The sequence below is a fragment of the Gymnoscopelus microlampas genome (genome assembly GCF_963454915.1).
Source record: "Gymnoscopelus microlampas genome assembly, chromosome: 8".
NCBI lineage: Eukaryota > Metazoa > Chordata > Actinopteri > Myctophiformes > Myctophidae > Gymnoscopelus > Gymnoscopelus microlampas.
The window spans coordinates 27017665-27035684 of record NC_139945.1 but is presented as its reverse complement, the minus strand read 5'-3'; the positions used below and the strand labels follow the sequence as shown (position 1 = coordinate 27035684).

The 18020-nt window shown below is 40.6% G+C and overlaps 1 protein-coding gene across 6 annotated transcripts in view; it reads right to left on the bottom strand.

Moving 5' to 3' along the window:
- The window catches only part of gdpd5b (glycerophosphodiester phosphodiesterase domain containing 5b), a 119324-nt gene extending 101943 nt beyond the window's left edge, over nucleotides 1-17381 (bottom strand). For 5 of the 6 annotated variants that reach the window (XM_084065559.1, XM_084065561.1, XM_084065562.1 and 2 more), the window contains exon 1: nucleotides 16928-17381. The gene's annotated coding sequence lies outside the window, so the exon portion shown is untranslated. Of the gene's footprint in view, nucleotides 1-16922 lie in introns of all 6 variants that reach the window. The other variant, XM_084065560.1, reaches the window with a different exon arrangement.
- Between the last annotated feature and the right edge of the window lie 639 nt (nucleotides 17382-18020).

The following is an 18020-nucleotide window of genomic DNA, read 5'->3' as shown; positions in this document are numbered from 1 at the left end:
CGTTTCCCAAAAAGGGCCCCTGCCAGAAGGATGAATTTTGGCATCATCAATTGCAGGAAGAACAACCACTGTTGCATAAGAAGCATGTGAAGGGACAAAAATATAAAATTAAGGCTCAATCTGCTAAAACATGGCATAGATTGTGGCTGCTTTGGTTGGAATCAAACCCATGCTAGTGTTAGTGTAGCCTCATGTCAAGAATAGCCTCAAAATACAGGCACCTGGATCGCCCGCACGCCGTAAAACACAATTATCATTTTATCAATGAATGATAAGCAGCACCCAGACAATTCACATGATCTGAGGGAAGGGGATATATTTGCCTTGAATACATATTCAATCCACGCACACACAGTGTGCATACACTTTAATTCACACACCTGCTTCCACTCCAGACATCAAATGGGCACTGGGCAGCTCATCAAGGAGAACACAATGGGTCTGACGATCTAACAAAATGTCAAATAGCCGTCAATTAATATCACTAAATACAAGGAAGTATATGGCATTCAATTTCAGATGATCAAAATTAAACACATTAATGAGTATAGTGGATGGAAATCTACCCACTTGGATTCATCTACTCATTTGGATTATGAATATTTGTTCGCTGCCAAGAGGGGTGAAAGTGGGTCAGGTGTCATGAAGGATATATATCCCCCCATCTGGGCAGCCGATTAATCCCTGAGGAGCAGGCTTTAATGGTACATCACCTCATCTCAGTGTGAATTTAATATATACTTTTGGTTTTATGAGAATAAAAAAGAAAGAGGGCAAAGTCACACATTTTTTGATTTCTTTGGGCTATTCAAAAATAACAGATATACAAGCTCAAAGCGCGGCACCGAGTGCCGCGCTATGAGCTTGTGGATCTGCTCTTTTTGAACATTTGTGCAAATCTTTGAATATACACTTTTTAAAGCGAACATTTGTAACTCAACTCTTTGCTTCTGGGGGGGTCCCTGGAACAAAATATTTTACAAATGTTCGCTTTAAAACAATATATTGCACGGCACTCGGTGCCGCTCTATGAGCTTGTATATCTGCTATTTTTGAATAGCCAAAGAAATCAAAAAATGACACACAGACGCGTTCCCTGTCTTAATGGGTTAATATTGCGGCAATGTTTCCATTTCAAATCTGACATCAGGGAGTGAATGACAAGTGCCATGCATAATATGTAGGCTAAATAGACCTGAGACAAGAGACACAGATGGCAATCAATTAACCAACAGATGGTGGTCAATTAGCAAACAATAGCTAAGGGAACGTCAACACTGAACAGCACTGCTAGAGCCAGTGTAAGAATAGAACGACAAAATACATTTCCATCCAAAGTCGTCTGGCTGCAAATCACACATTTGAATTGTAAATGCACTTTCCTCAACTCGTCGCTGCCGGGCAGAGACCGTGGCTCCATATTTCAACGTTTTAATGTTTTTATTTATGTAAATCTCTGTATTAATCTCTAAATTAATACCCTAACTATTTCATCATACAAGTGTATGTGTCACAGTGTGTCACAGTGTGTCACACTGCGACGTGTTGTTGTGAGTCGTGAGCTTTTCACCACTTTTAAATGTTTTTTAAAACAATAATAAAAACAGGAACAATTTTGGACATCCAACAGTGACGAAATGCTGGATGCATCATTTTGGAACACGCCCCTTCATACCATTCAGAGATAGCATGGAGCTCAGGGCGGGGAATAATGATTTACAGTGGTGGAAAGTATTATAGAAATATTTATATTCCACTCGGGTGAAGTTTTAGATCGTTTATACCCGTAGTTCGTTTGGAATGTAGTCTCTGCCGGTCAGCACCTCTGATCCATAGGCCCGTCACTGCGTTTGTGAGTGACGGATTTGCCTTGTAGCGCTGTTATTGATAACCTGGAAAAGAGAATGCTGACGGACAGTAGATACACCCTGCTCGCAGCGCCATCTGTTCTGCTATGGAAATATTAACTCTACTTCAGTATAAAGGAAGTAATTCCAACAGAGGGTAGAGTGGAATGAATCAATGTATTTATTATACCTTAAACGAGAGCTCTCGGAGACTGCCTCATGCACACGGCCATTCACTGTGCGTACGACGTGACACCCTCACTCTCACAGATCTGTGATTTCATACCCCCCACTTTTTGAAAAAATAAAAAATATATATATATTTTTTGATAATAAATCGGTAAAATCAGCCAAAAATAAGAATTAAATAACCTAACCATAACCCTAAAACCGAAATAAAGTAACCAAAACACAAAAAAAACTAACAAAATCCGCCCAAAAAACGCAACATTTTGAAAATACAGAATTTGTTTACATTTGACAGTTACAAATGTTTTTCACGCTTTTTCAAAAATAGCAGATCTACAAGCTCATAGCGCGGCACTCGGTGCCGCGCTATGAGCTTGTAGATCTGCTATTTTTGAATAGCCAAAGTGTAAAATAAGGGGTATAGTCCAACGAAAGTCCATCCCCCACACCTTCTGAGAGCCCGTGACGTCCCTGCTCATGCAGCCTCCTGATTGTTAGTTCTGTGTCTCCTTTATACACAACAAGAAGAGAACACAAATAGCTGGAGGTGTGGTCAGTGGACAGAGTCATACATGGCTCTATTTAGAAATAGTTACTCTGACAGGATACCAACAGCCAGGTGAGAACATGGTTTGTCTACTACTGTGAGTTTGTAAATACTGTAGACCTGCAGAGTGAGCAAATGCCCTTTCTGTAGAAGGCTCGTATAAGTTATAACTACAATCACAGAGGAAACAGTGTAGTATTCATATAAATTCTATTATACCCTCATCTCCTCACCCCTGCCCTTTTTTTGGTGCTGTGGCTAAAATGTAGTAAGAGATGTAGTTTTTAACTGTACAATAGCTCTGCACACACGTCACGCGAAGTCCGGCATAAACGTTATGCAAAGCCCTGCTAATCAATCAGTCAAGCTGAGGGTCTGATTGGCCTATCAGGGAAGCCTTCTCTGCACACACGTCATGCGAAGTCTGGCATAAACGTCATGCATCAAGGGTCTGATAGGCAAATCAGAGAATCAATCAAACCGAGTCTGATCACTGATCGAGGAGAAGTCCGGCATAAACGTCATGCGAAGCCCTGCCAAGTCAAGCTGAGAGTCGGATTGGCCAATCAGGGAATCAGTCAAGCTGAGAGTCTGATCACTGATCAAGGTGGGGTAAGAAGCCTAAATAATATCCAGAGCTCTGATCAACAGTCTGTGGCAAGTTTGGAGGCAGGTGGAGTGATCCTGTGCTTGGGAACCCCGGCCGTACTTCGGAGGCCTTGTCAATTATAGTACCGGTAATAATAATAAAGTAATAATAATAATAATAATAATAATAGTAATAAGATATGCCAGGGACCCCCATAAGAGAAGATTTTTTACGGGTCTAGCTGTGATTCTCAACCATTTTTATTTCAAGAACCCCCAGTTTCACATTAGGCTACGAACCCCCATTTAATGGCCTTTCTATCTCTGGAACCCCAATATATATTGTAAAATCAATGTTAATGTAACTCTGAGAGTGTACAAATGGAACCAAATGTACCCGTTAGGGTCCATTTGGTTCCATGTTGTACACTCTCAGAGTTGCAGACCCATAAGGGTCCATTTGGTTCCCAACTATCCACCATTTAGCTGGGGACCCCCTGGAACTCCCTCAAGGACCCCTGGTTCCACTCCAAAATAGTCAATGCATTTTTTCCCATTGACATTTCCAAAAATATTTATATCAATTATTTTAAGCCTAGAATCAAGCCGTCCTGGTGAATCATGACCATAAAACGTTTGATTCTTTGAAAAAAAAAAAAAAAAACGGCAAAACAAAGGGTATTTATTAAATATATTTAAATTATATATTTAAAAAAAAATCACAGAAATAAATGTTTTATGGTCATGATTCACCAGGACCCTGGATGGCTTAAATAAATTGATATAAATATTTTTGGAAACGTCAATGGGAAAATACATTGGCTATTTTGGAGTGGAACCAGAAAATGGCCGCCACTGCTATGCCCTATGCACTATAAAAGGTATATTTGGAAACCACTGAAAATGACAGAATCACTAGTGCACTATATGGTGATTATGGAGTGAATTTGGTCTGTTCCCAGGATAAATGAGAAGGAAATGACAACCTGTGACACCGAGCACCTGTATATCTACTTCTACTGTGCTACATTGTTCTCCTTTGAAAGAAGGTAATTACTGAATAGTTTGGATGACAGCCTGTATTGTACAAGGTACAAAAAGGAAGGATATCAGGTTGAAGTAACAACTTGCACACAAATCTGCAGGGAGCTACAATCTTTCATAGTTGTGTTGTTGCTGATGTTTTATTTTTAGGTATCTTTTGAAGACGAGGATAATCAAAACCACTTCCACCAGTTCACATTCTTCATGTAGTTTAATACATTGTTCTCTTTGATCAGTGCCTTATTAAAGTGATCAGTGCCTTATTAAAGTGATCAGTGCCTTATTAAAGTGACCAGTGCCTTATTAAAGTGACCAGTGCCTTATTAAAGAAAGGTGGTGTGCAGTTCTCTTAAAACAAGCTGCAACAGAAGTGGTTCACCACAAAACAGCCAGGGGTTGAGTCTGGGTTACGGGATGCAGGCTCTCATTGTGGCGAATAAAGGACTTTGTCCCTTTATGGTTGATAGCACATGTTTTGCTCTCTACAGTAGGTGTACTGTACTGTACAGTACAGTACACCTACTGCTCTCTACAGTAGGTGTACTGTACTGTACTCCTGGAGAGCAAATTAAATTGTGTAACACCTGAGATACAATTAACCCGGGTCTCCTGCGTGGGAAACCAAACATCTACCACTAGGTCAAGAGCAAGGTAATCCCCCCTTGGCCAAGGGGGAGATAATTAGGCTTGTGGATGTCAGACTGAGCTATACTGTGCTACTCAGGGATCTACCCAGAAAAGAGGGACCATGGAGCAGAAACAGGTGGACTGGAGCAGGGGAAAGAGCTGGACACCCTGATGGACTTTAACCCATACAGACCGGGAACGCATTTGTGTCATTTTATAGATTTCTTTGGGCTATTCAAAAAATAGCAGATTTACAAGCTCATAGCGCGGCACCGAGTGCCGCGCTACGAGCTTGTAAATCTGCTATTTTGTGAAAAATTGTGAAAATGTGTGCAAATCTTATTCGATTTGTAACTCCAATCTTCTGGGGATTCTACAAATGTTTTCTAAATTCAAACAGTTTTTTGAAAAAAATTATGTTGCTATAATCAGTGGTTCTCAAACTTTTTCATGTGAAGGACCTCCCAAAATGATATGTATTTGGCCACGGACCCCCATCTGAAAATATGTTGTTCCAGGGAGGGACCCCCAAAAGCAAAGATTTGAGTTACAAATGTTCGCTTTAAAAATACATATATTCAAAGATTTGCACATTTTCACGATTTAAAACATTTTTGCAGATCTACATGCTCGTATAAGCTTGTATATCTGCTATTTTTGAATAGCCAAAGTATAAAATAATAGTTTTAAGTGGTTACACAGATGTGTTCCCGGTCTTAATGGGTTAAAGAGGAAATATGGTCTTGGTCATGCATCACAGATTCAATCAGGAGGGGATTGTTCATTTGTTAAAACTCTGCTACAAACAATTATTAGCTGCCTGTCAGTATTGATATTAGACAAATTATGGAAAATGTTCCAAAACAAATGGATCTTTGTTGGGTAAAAACATGGCATGCGTGTATTGTCAGGCACATGGCCAGTCTCTGAATTTGCCCAGTGTTTTCTATTCATCTTAACAAATGGGAAAGTAATAATAGTTTGAGCACAGGCTTGTTGTGTGCAGCATTCAATAATCTTCACACCCCACACACACACACACACACACACACACACACACACACACACACACACACACACACACACACACACACACACACACACACACACACACACACACACACACACACACACACACACACACACACACACACACACACACACACACACACACACACACACACGCCTATGATTTCAGATGCTCACAAAGAAACAGAATGGATAGATATTAAGATAGTCAATATGGGAGGACACAAGTTGCCTCCTTTCAAACGTCTATTACTCAGATAAAAGACCTCCTTGGATACGGATCATAATTGCAAAAACTTGCATTGGTCATCTAAGCTAAAACACACCGGTTATAATAAATGTTTTGGTTGAAATCTATCACTAGTTTTGGAATCATCTTTGCATTACTCCCGTTTAAATCAAACCTTTGCTTGAGCCTAACAATGTGTGAGATTGTTTATTTTGTCACATTTCACAACAGAAACTCTTGCCAGTTGAACATAATGCTTCACGCCTTAACATTCTCACATTATAGTGGAGTCTGTGACTGATTTCCCATGCACACTATCCACACACATGATGACAGCAGCCTCAGACCACAGAGCAGAACCCGATTCCCAGATTAAGAAATCATGAATCTCCTAGTAAGATATGATATTCCAGGAAAGGAGCCTAGTTGGATGTGAGGACATTGGATATACAGCTCAAGGACAATTTGTTTAATTTCCATGGCAAAAAATCAAACATTGGTATGCATACTACCCTATATGTATTATTTTGTGTCTTATCTACAGCATACATTGTGCTACTGTGATCATCAGTCTTTACCTATCATGTTACCTTATGTATTGTGTACTGGACAAGTTAACAATTAAGAACTTAATGGGCACGCCAACTAGGACTGTCACAATTATTACATAATCGTCTAATCGCAATTATTTGCGCTAATCACAATTATTTTTGCATTATCGTTTCCACGTTGAAAAATGTTCACACATTTTTAAATATTAAAAAAGCAGAAATACCTGATCTACAAGCTTACAAGGCGTCACTCACTTTGTGACGCGTTCAAGCTTTTAGATCACCTATTTCCGCTATTTTACATTACGTTTACATACTATTTTGCTAAATGATTAAATATGTCAATATTTTCTTTGCATATTTAAGTTATTTGTCATATCTGCCCTGTGCAATTTTTTATTACAAAGCTAAAAGGCAAACAGAAATTAATTTTGTATTCATATGTCCCAGTGTTCAATGCCAAACACACAATTAAATCCTTAAATCGCAATTATTTGAGTGACAATTCATCGTCAACTTAAATGTGTAATGGTGACAGCCCTAATTCTGCCTACAGAATTCCAGTTCAACAGCTTGACAAATAAAGAAACACAGCCGAGTGAATCTCAGAGATACAGTTACCATGCTGATGCCACCCACACAGCCAGTCCAACTGTCCACAGCCCACACATGACTGTGAAGTGCTTAGGGATCACTGGGGATTGGGGAACATTAGTCTATATTAAGCCTTTCTTTAACTTCAAGTTTAACTCAGCAGCATGTAAATACCATCCATGTCTGTGACATTCCTTTTTGTTTAGACCTGAGGCCGATTCTAAAAACGCATTCTGCATTCTGAATCCTAACAGCTTTATGCTGTCCCGGGTTGAAAGGTATAAAGACGTATATCACTGCTGTCCGGCAGCAACCAGCTCCAAAATGTTCATTTTTCAGGAAATGACAAAAACAAAGCAAAAAGTGGAGTTAGGAGGTTTTGTTCATCATTGATAGGAACAGCTGAATGGACCTCCAGGTCAAAAGGGGGTGGAGCCTGGAGTCAGCTAAACCAGCTAACTCCACCCCCCTATGGTGAACTTAGCTGGTATGGCAGAACGTTTGAGGTTCCAATGGATTTAGCTGGTTTTGTCAGAAGCACTTTTTAATACTTTTCATTGGTTCAATATTTTTTTTATCAACACACAGACGTAAAGGGTGTTCAATAGCACTGATTTATGGGGAAGAAAATGGAGTTAGCTGGTTCCTGCCGGACAGCAACGATATGTTACAACAGGTCCACAACAGGTCTAAAGGGGTTAATGGGAGAACATTATACGAGGTGTACTTTCTATGAACTTGAAAACAGCTTATTTTCCCCTTGTTCAGCATCAGCATCATTCAGCTCACACATGTGGACTGTCTTAGTATATGTGAAACAGCAGAATTATTTTACATTCCAACACGTCAAACATTTAATAAACAATTGAAAGGCACTGTAACAGCTAGCATTGTGTCCGTAGAATAATTCATGGTATATAGGTGATATTACTGCAGACCATCTTTCCATAGGCATACTGTGGGTTGTTTGAATGTTCACCTAAATTGTTGCTCACGCTACACAGTCGTAGACTACATATTGCTTTGATAAAGTCCACAATGTCCATACTTTACTTCCCTGTCTGTCTTCTAAACCCTCTCGCCGTCTGTCTAAGAACTAGTAAACAATGGCTGGAGGAGCTGGTGGCTAGAATCCTCCTGGTCTGTCTGAAGGCCTGGCAGGGATAAGGGAAAGTCATTCTGATGTTGGCTGCTAATTATGTGCAGCTGATACAGTGGCTCGGAAAGGAAACAGCTGACATAGGCATCCGTGGCATGCAGGCACACGGGGCAGGAGGCTATTGTTATATAGTGTGAACGAATGGGAGCTCATCGGTACAGTAGGACCTTGATTTTTCAGCACTTTCATTTGTCATTTGTCATGTTAGTCACTGAACTGAAACTATTCTGCAGAGCGACTTATAGTAAGAATTCAGTGTCTTGTTCAAGGACTCTTGGGTGCAAATTAGGGGTGTGCCGATATATCGTCCCGCGATATATCGTGATACATTTTTCGTGACGATATGTATTGTTTTGGGGGGGAAAAAAACGTTTTTTCATGTTTTTTTTTTTTTGCAATAATAATAATGCAAAAACAGAAGTATTTGTTTGCATCCCCCCCAATATATTTTCTCAAGCTTTTTTTCCCCCCCATATATTTTCATAATAAAAAAGTGCCATATATCGTATCTATATCGCATCGATGTCGTGAGCCCAATATCGTATCGTATCATGAAATTAGTGCATCGGCACACCCCTAGTGCAAGTGCATCTCCTTCTGGGTAACCACGTTTCAAACCGCTATGCCACTCTCCCAGCTTTGCTCTTTTTTTGCATTTTACAGCCAAGCGGGAGACCAATGGGCAAATATTATTTGCGGGGTGCCATCTGCGTGTCTGGGACAAGGGTACTTCACTGCCATCTGGATCACCATGTGTTGGTGCCACACACAGAGTTCTGTGACTGTCCTCAGCGTGATGTGTCCTCAGTGAGATGCAGTATGACCACTGTGTGTCCCAGGGTGGGGGGTCAGGGCCACAAATGCATGTTTTATCAGGGGAAACTGGGCTTCCATCTTTAACCCTTTAAGTCCGGGAACGAATCGGTGTCATTTTAAGATTTCTTTGGCTATTCAAAAATAGCAGATATACAAGCTCATAGCGCGGCACTCGGCTGCTATTTCTGAAAAATCGAAAAAAAAAATTGAGATGGGGTGCACGGCCAAATACATATCATTTTGGGTGGTCCTTGACATGAAAAAGCTTGAGAACCACTTACAGCAACATACGTTTTTTCTAAAAACTGTTAGGATTTAGAAGACATTTGTGGAATCCCCCAGAAGCAAAGATTTGAGTTACAAATGTTTGCTTTAAAAAAATATATACAGTATTCAAAGATTTGCACAGATTTTCCACGATTTTTCAAAGAAAAATAGCAGATCTACAACTATTTTTGAATAGCCAAAGAAATCTAAAAATGACACACAGATGCACAGCGTTCCTGGTCTTAATGGATTAAGAGACAGCTTATCCTGTCATTAATCTATTCTCTGTTAGCCCTTACTGAGGAACAGTAAAATACACAGTGACACAGACATCAGCAGAGAGGTCAGACAAAAACACTTCCGAGATGAACTCCATCACGTGGGTCTCGAGGTCCACATGGGAACGCCGTGGCAGCCGTCTATGATGTATCTGACGTATATGACTCCAAATGTGGGCAAGGTTTCAGCCCGCTCAGAGCCCCAAAGATATAAAATTACATTATCTCAAAAAATACAAACATAAAACAAATGAGGTACCTTTGGTGTACTGGCAGCATACAAACACACAGACAGATTGACAGAAGGACACACACACACACACAGACAGACCTAGCCTGGCATGGCTAGACTAATATCACTGTGTAGATATTAGTCTGGAATCTCTGTGTGGAACCTGCATTTACAAGGGGCGGATTTTAAAACAATGCCTCTGCCCCATATTTGCATACTGGGCCCTGATTGGTGCCCCACAACTTCGGGGGCAGAGAAATCCAATCACAACCGAGCGGGGCCAGACTAACAGTGCCGAGGGCTATTTTGTATTTTTTTGCAGGCTAAGACAGACCCTCTGATAGACAGCTAGCCTCCTGCAAAGCCACGCCACAAAGCATAAATGTATTAAATACTTCAAATGCCACAGAGTTAGTAACTAGGAATGTGTTACTTCACATGCCCTGCTGAAAAACATCTTGCTGAAAGACTGATACAGTATGGCCACACTATCTCTTGCTGGGATCAAAGCTGCTGCAAAATATTGGTAACATGACTATTCCTTGATACGAAATTTAACATGATTACATTTTTTCTTTTCTTTTTTTTTCTAAACTTTTATGCCACGATTTTGTAACCCATTTTCACCCAGTGCCAATTGCCTAAGGTTGTAATCCTGGGCGCTACTCTCCTTCTGCCAGCCTGGGGAGAGCCCTGAACTGAGCTCATGCTTCCTTCAATGCATGAGGAGTGAGCAGGCCACTTCCTACTTCTTATCACCTGACAGGGGGGAGTTGCCCCGGTACACAGTATAGAGACCAGGATAACTGCATGTTTATTGTGAGGGTACCTACCCTAGGGGACACGGGGAGAACATGCAAACTCCACACAGAAAGGCCCTTTCGCCAACCCCACCTATAGGGTATGGGCACTGATGATGCGGAGGCGAGAACACGCCCACAGCGTCCCCGACGGGAATCGAACCCAGGACCTTCTAGCTGTATGAGGCGACAACGCTACCGACTGCGCCACCGTGCCCTCTTATGATGATTACAATGAATTATTGTTGCCTTTGATGGGGCATAAATTGTTTTATTGCACTTAATGCATCTGATATTAAGGTCTACTCTAGAACATTTTCAACTGCAGCAAAACAAAGTATATATGTGGTAGATCAGTTGACAATTGTGGAAACTGACCTGTTACTGTTACTGACCAGTGGCTTTGATACCCAGTATGGTGGGAATATCCCACACTGCCTTTTCCTTCCAGAAGGAAAGGAACACAAGACACCCCGTTCTAGAGCAAGGGAGGTACTGTTACCTACTATCAGAAAGGAGCATAGCCGACTACTTTGTCTGAATGCTTGTCTTTGAAGAGTGCTCAAGTTCCGAACTAACAAAGCCACATGCCATGCCTTCTGATGTTCATAAGAGCGTATTGCTATCAATTAGCTTGCAGAGTAATTTCCTATAAAAGACAGAGGTGCACTGTGCACAAGTATTTTAACACTTTCTATTGTACATTGTACTGTTATAGGGCTGCAAAATAATTCATTTGTAATGCTGTTGTTTGTTTGTTTGTTTTCTGGGGGGGGAGTGTATATGGTGTGCAATACAAGCTTGTAAGCTTATCATATAAACGTATTTGAACACTTTCTATTGCACATTTACTGTTATAGGGCAGCAAAATAATTATTTAATTAATTATATTTGTAATGTTGTTGTTTGTTTGTTTGTTTAGTTTTGTTTAGTTAGTTAGAGATGCATTTTGACCTGAAAGTCAAAATTCTATTTCTGTAAAATGTCAGCCCTTGTGCAGGAGACCGGGGTTTAAATCCAGGCTAGAAGAGGAAAGTTCAGCTTCACGCACCGGGGTAAGGGACAGTCCATTATTAATCACGTGGGATTTATTTTGTGTGTCCGATTCCTAGAAATTATTTCTAGATTACACAGTAGATCGATAGTAACCACCAAGAAAATAGAGAGTTGCAGCCCTATAATTGTTTTTGTACCACACATTTCTCCATTATATCATCTCTTGTTGGCAGTAGGCAGTAGCTTTGACCTTGGCAGGCACTTGACTAATTTATTCTGATTCTAATTACATCACTGAGGACCATGGAAGCATCTGCTACTAGCCATAAATGTGTGTGCATACCTTGTATGTTATCTTCTACTGTAAGTTAAATAACTGAAATGTAAATATTATGTTCCAAATAGTGTTGACTTGCAGTGGTCCAGACCCCCCTCTGTGTTCGTTGTCTGCTAGTGGTAGATACAGTGGTGTGGTTTGGCACACTTCTTGAACTCATGTTACTCATTGTTTGGAGGATACGGGTCCGGTGTCCTTACGGATGGTGGGCACTGGGCATGGTAGAATGGTAAAGAGAGAGGGAGAGACACTCAACTTCACTCCCACGGGACAGGAAATAATAACAGACCATTCCTGACAGTCAGTCTTCCGGACCCATGTGTTATTTGGGATAATTCTATCATGCTGTGGCCTCTTATTTACATTAATGGTGATCCTACATGCAAGAGGAGTTAGAGGACCGGTTTCACAGCTGTAGACATTTGTCTCTCTCTTAAGCGCATGGTGACAACTAAAATCTGGCATGTTTAACAGAGGAATAGCATTCCTCAGTCGGTTAGTTGATCCCCTGAGGAGTACTTACATAAGGCAGACATAAGCTTAATATTCTTAGACAAACATAATGTGCTAAGCTGCATGTCAGCACAAAGCCAGGAAAATACAACAAGATCAATACAAGATGTTAATGCAAGATGTAGATACTGGCAAACGGCCCTTAGCAGAAGCACTGCTAAATGTTGTTGTGACAATTGTAGTTTTTCTGTGCCTGAGACTATGAGTGAAGTGTAGGGAAAGTAAATCAGCCTGTTTAATACGGTATACCACAAAATGTTCTGAGCACAGACAATTAAACTAACAACAACTAACAAACCAACATCACTGATATTTAACGTGAATCTTGTCCTTCTAGTGTGACGACGTGAAAATATCCCCAATCACATTCTGTGCCCTCAGCGCTCACCCTCACTGAAAAATCTCTGCCAGCCTACGTAAAACATGTCGTTAACAGCACGTTGAGCCGACTCGTTGTCAATCTCAACTGTGTGTGTGTGTGTGTGTGTGTGTCTGTGTGTCTGTGTGTCTGTGTGTCTGTGTGTGTGTGTGTGTGTGTGTGTGTGTGTGTGTGTGTGTGTGTGTGTGTGTGTGTGTGTGTGTGTGTGTGTGTGTGTGTGTGTGTGTGTGTGTGTGTGTGTGTCTGTGTGTGTGTCTGTGTGTCTGTGTGTGTGTATGTGTGTGTGTGTGAGAGAAAAGTGACCAGTAAGAGGATTAGTCTTGTGGACACAGGTGCATTCCACTGAATTCTTCCCAGTTCAAGTCAATCATATCCCGTTGTGACAGAACAAATATAGCTCTATAATAGACTCTCCCAAAGGCCAGATTGTGACCTATCTTTTAATTCAACTTTATAATTAAACATTGTATCTTGATCAGACCAGTCACTTCGCTTCAAATTTGAATATTGCAATACTCTCTTCCTCACATGTATTCTTGCCAACCTCAAAACGAAATGTTTCTTTCTCTTTCTTTAAAGGTAGGGTAAGTGATATTTTTTGGTTAACATTTTATTAAAAAATTACTAAAAAGTACTATATTCTGATAGCAATCATTTCTGCAGAGCATTTGTTCGGTCACAGGGGTCTCTCCAGCTCTTTAGTAAACAGAATAAAGTACATTTTCAGGTAGGTGACACATTTTAAGCCAATCAGGAGAGAGCACTGAAAATGCATTTTCTGTTTAATAAAGAGCTGGAGAGACATGGAGACTCCTTTTACTGAACAAGCACTCTACAGCAATGAGTACTGAACTATCAGAATATAGAGCTATTTAACACTTATTTTAACCAAAGTAAATCACTTACCCTACCTTTAAGTAAAACATTTGACTCTATAAATTCTTCATCAGCCTCTTTATTCATATAATACAAAAACAACTAGATTTGCTTAGTTCCAGTCAAAGAGCCATTGTATTTTGTTAAGTGTGGCGTGCATTTGACCACTTCTGTCACCATAATGACACTGCGCAGTGCAGGATACTGGCACAGTTGCCAGTGAGTGTTAGTTTGACTGAGTAAAAACGTTAACGATCCATTTATGGGTCAATTTTCATTGCAGAGTTAATGAACCCTCAGGATTTTGCAGTGCACTTGATCAACATGTTGTTCACATCACCCTCTTGCGCTATAGCATTGTCAAAAACAAGTGGCAAAGTAGTCAGAGAGAATGTCTTGTAACCCTAGAACCACTGCCTATAAATAAAAAACTAAATAAATAGAACAGACACTGAAACTCTACCAACTACAAAAATATCTGTTACCAAATCACTCGTAAATTGCTGTGAATGAGTGGCAAATGCCTTAACCCCTTCATCTCTATTAAATGCCATTGTACAATGATGTCGCGTTGTGAAAATAGCCAATCTACAAGGGTTCTGAGTGTGTAGAGCTGCTATTTTCGGTTGAAAGTTGTTAAATAGCCAAATTATTCGAATAGACGTGTTCCAATGTACCTGTCCTGTACACTTTCTGAGTTAAATGACAGATTGTATTGTGTATATGGGGATTCACACATGGAATGTTCTGAGTAGATGCAATTTCTGACACTTTATCTGAATAGCCATGAAAAAAGGAGATATTTACAGTATTCCACCACTTCCCACTTCCCAGCCTCTGGGAAATGGGAAAGAACTGGGAAGTTCCCTGAGGCTCAAGTTGCTAAACCATGAGTAAAGTGATTATGGCTATAAGCATTATAAATTCATGAAAATCCTAATCGATGAGGCTTATGGAGTGGTGGTGCACATCACATGAGCACACAGACAATTTCCATCATCAAATGCATGTCCAGTGGGCTACACATATTATGTGGGGGTAACCCATATTGACTCAGCAGCCTGTGTAGGTTACTATGAGTAGCCTACAAAGCCAAACTGATGAATCAAACGACCATTCCTTCTGATATGATAATAGTTATTAGCCGCAAGCAACCCTTATATTCTAGTTTTAATATCTGGAATCTAGAGTTGCAATTAATACCAACCCTTGACAGCCCATACATCCAAACAGAACAGTCCTATCTGATTGTATTAAACAACGTTAAACTCACCAACATTGCAGCTGTATGGAAAGCTTGAATTATCCTCTTTCTATCTGCATTCATAAAAATCATTGAGTGGAAATCACTCAACGGTCCTGCGTACCACCCGTTTTTAAATGTCACATAATGCAGGAGGCAGCAGGTTGTTGCGTAATTGAAAACGAGCGCTTCCAAACTCTGACACTTAGAACAATTTTCACCTGTACGGAATTTATTGACAGAAAGTAGCTCATAACAATAACAAGTCTACGATGGATATTTATGAAACAAAAACTTTGCAGATAGAGAGACAATTCAAGCTTTCCATACAGCCGCAATGTTGATGAGTTTAAAGGGATAGTTCACCCCCAAAATGACTTTTTTTCTATGGATTAGTCACCCCATGGAGACTTGAATTCATGTATATTTTTGTGGCATTCCTAAGCCAATAATTTTATGACCGGCAGCGGTTCCGAAAGGAGACACAAAGAGTCTCCTTTGTGTCTCCTACCGGAACCGTTGCCTACCGGTCTGCTGGTCATCAAATTATTGGCATGGAATGCAACAAAAACTAAAAAATATCCATGAATTCAAGTGTCCATGGGGTGACTAATCCATAGAAAAAAAGTTTTTTTTTGGGGTGAACTATCCCTTTAAGTTGTTTAATACAATCAGATAGGACTTTTCTATTTGGATGTATGGGTTGTCAATGGTTGGCATTGGAAATCTAGATTCCAGATATCAAAAATAGAATCTAAGAGTTGCTTGTGGTTAAATAGTCATAGGAGGCACAGTGACAGGCCACGTGGGAGACAGATAGTAAAATGATGTATGCAAATTAAACAAATGTCCTCAAAGGGAGGAGACGCCTACATGAAAGCCACGGACCACATCATGGGCGTGTCCTGCTGACTGGTTATTTTCTTGAGCCTGTAATGTTACACGAGACCTGAGAGACTAGAGAAGTAACGTGATGTAACGCGAGCCTCTACTAAATGGACGAATAGGGTTTATATTAGCCTAATGGATACAACACAGACACCTTAACGCTATACAACCTTAGCCTTGGATCAAGACTATCATAGATGTATTTTTTTTGTATCAATGTTGACATTTTTATAATATCTACGATAGTCTTTCTTGGCTAGCACCCCCCAAGGCGTCCTGCACTTTCACTAGTAGAGCCCGTACTTCTCCATACATGTACACAATTAATATATAAAAGGTGCTTACCCGGTTTCCCCAAATGTTAAACAGCGCTGCGGAATCTTTGTGCAATGTATTAGTCCGTATTGTTTGATAGATATGTGTTTTAATCTCGTTTGTGGCCAAACACCATTTTCCCCCCTCGTTTACTTCCTGCGCCCCGTCACTACCGCCGATTGAGGAATACGCGGAACTTCCGACAGAATCCCAGCACAGACGGGATTAAAACACTTCTTTATTGAAAAATACGTACTAATACATTGCACAAAGACTCCGAAGCGCGAGTTAACATTTGGGGCAACCGGGTAAGCACCTTATATATGTTTTTGTACATGTATGGAGAAGTACGGGCTTTACTGGTGAAAGTGCAGAACGTACTGGGGGGTGCTAGCCAAGACTATCTTAGATATGAAAAATAATGTCAAAATCGAAAAAATAAATAAATAAAATACATCTATGATAGTCTTGATCCAAGGCTATACAACCTGTACCAATGAAAACGTAAAAAAACACGTTACTCTCCTGCTATTATGTATAAACTAAGGTATATATCCACACACATCCATAACACTCACCTCACCTGTCCGAAGGCTTCTTCCACTTCTATCTCTTCCAACGCTGGGTCCCGTTTCTCCGCTAAGTTGTGATCCTCTCCTCAGAACAGAACTACTCCACCCTCACACTGATCGTCCTCAAACTGCACCGTAAAGGTAGTTAAACGGGTGGGTGGTCTGGAAACGCTGTGTAGCCAAAACAGACCCAACAAACAACGAGAAACAACAGAGACCCACCGTGCCGTCCTGTCAAGGACGAGGACTAGACTAGACTGATGGGAGGAATACGGTTTCTCTCCTTTTTTTTCAGTAAATGATGAAAAGTTCCGTATAGCTATAGGGCCGCCCGTATGCAGCTTTGATCTAATTGTTCTGTGTCATGTTGTTCACTTTAGTAGTCCCAGGGTTTTACGTCCGCTTGAGCGCTGTCCCTGTAGAAAGCCAGCATGCCGTGTGTGTGTGTGTGTGTGTGTGTGTGTGTGTGTGTGTGTGTGTGTGAGCTCTCTGTAATGTATGTGTGTGTGAGAACACCGGGCGAGTCATTCAGTCGGAAGAGCAGTGGGAGGAGTTAGGTTCATTGCGCCTGTCCTCTTGTACAGTGAGAGAGCGTCACCAAGCAGTCATACAGTACAGAGCAAAATAAATAAATAAAAATTATACGGGACAGAGCAAACAAAAAAAAAGAGAGTCATACAGTACAGAGCAAAGAAAAACAACAAAACATACAGTATAGAGCAAAAAAAAATCATACAGTATATAGAGCAAACAAATAAATAAATCACATAGAGCAAAACAATAGCAGTCATACAGTATAGTGCAAAAAATATATAAAAAATGAAACACTTTTTCATGTCAAGGACCCCTAAATTGACACTTATTAGCCCGCGGACCCCCATTTGAAAAGATATGCCAGGGACCCCCATAAGAGAAGATTTTTTACGTCTCTAGCAATGATTCTCAACCATTTTAATTTCAAGGACCCCCAGTTTGACATGCATTAGAGTCTCAGAGTTACAGACCCATAAGTCCATTTGGTTCAGAACTATCCATCATTTAGCTGGGGACCCCCTGGAACTCCCTCAAGGAACCCTGGGGGTCCCAGGACCCAACTTTGAGAAC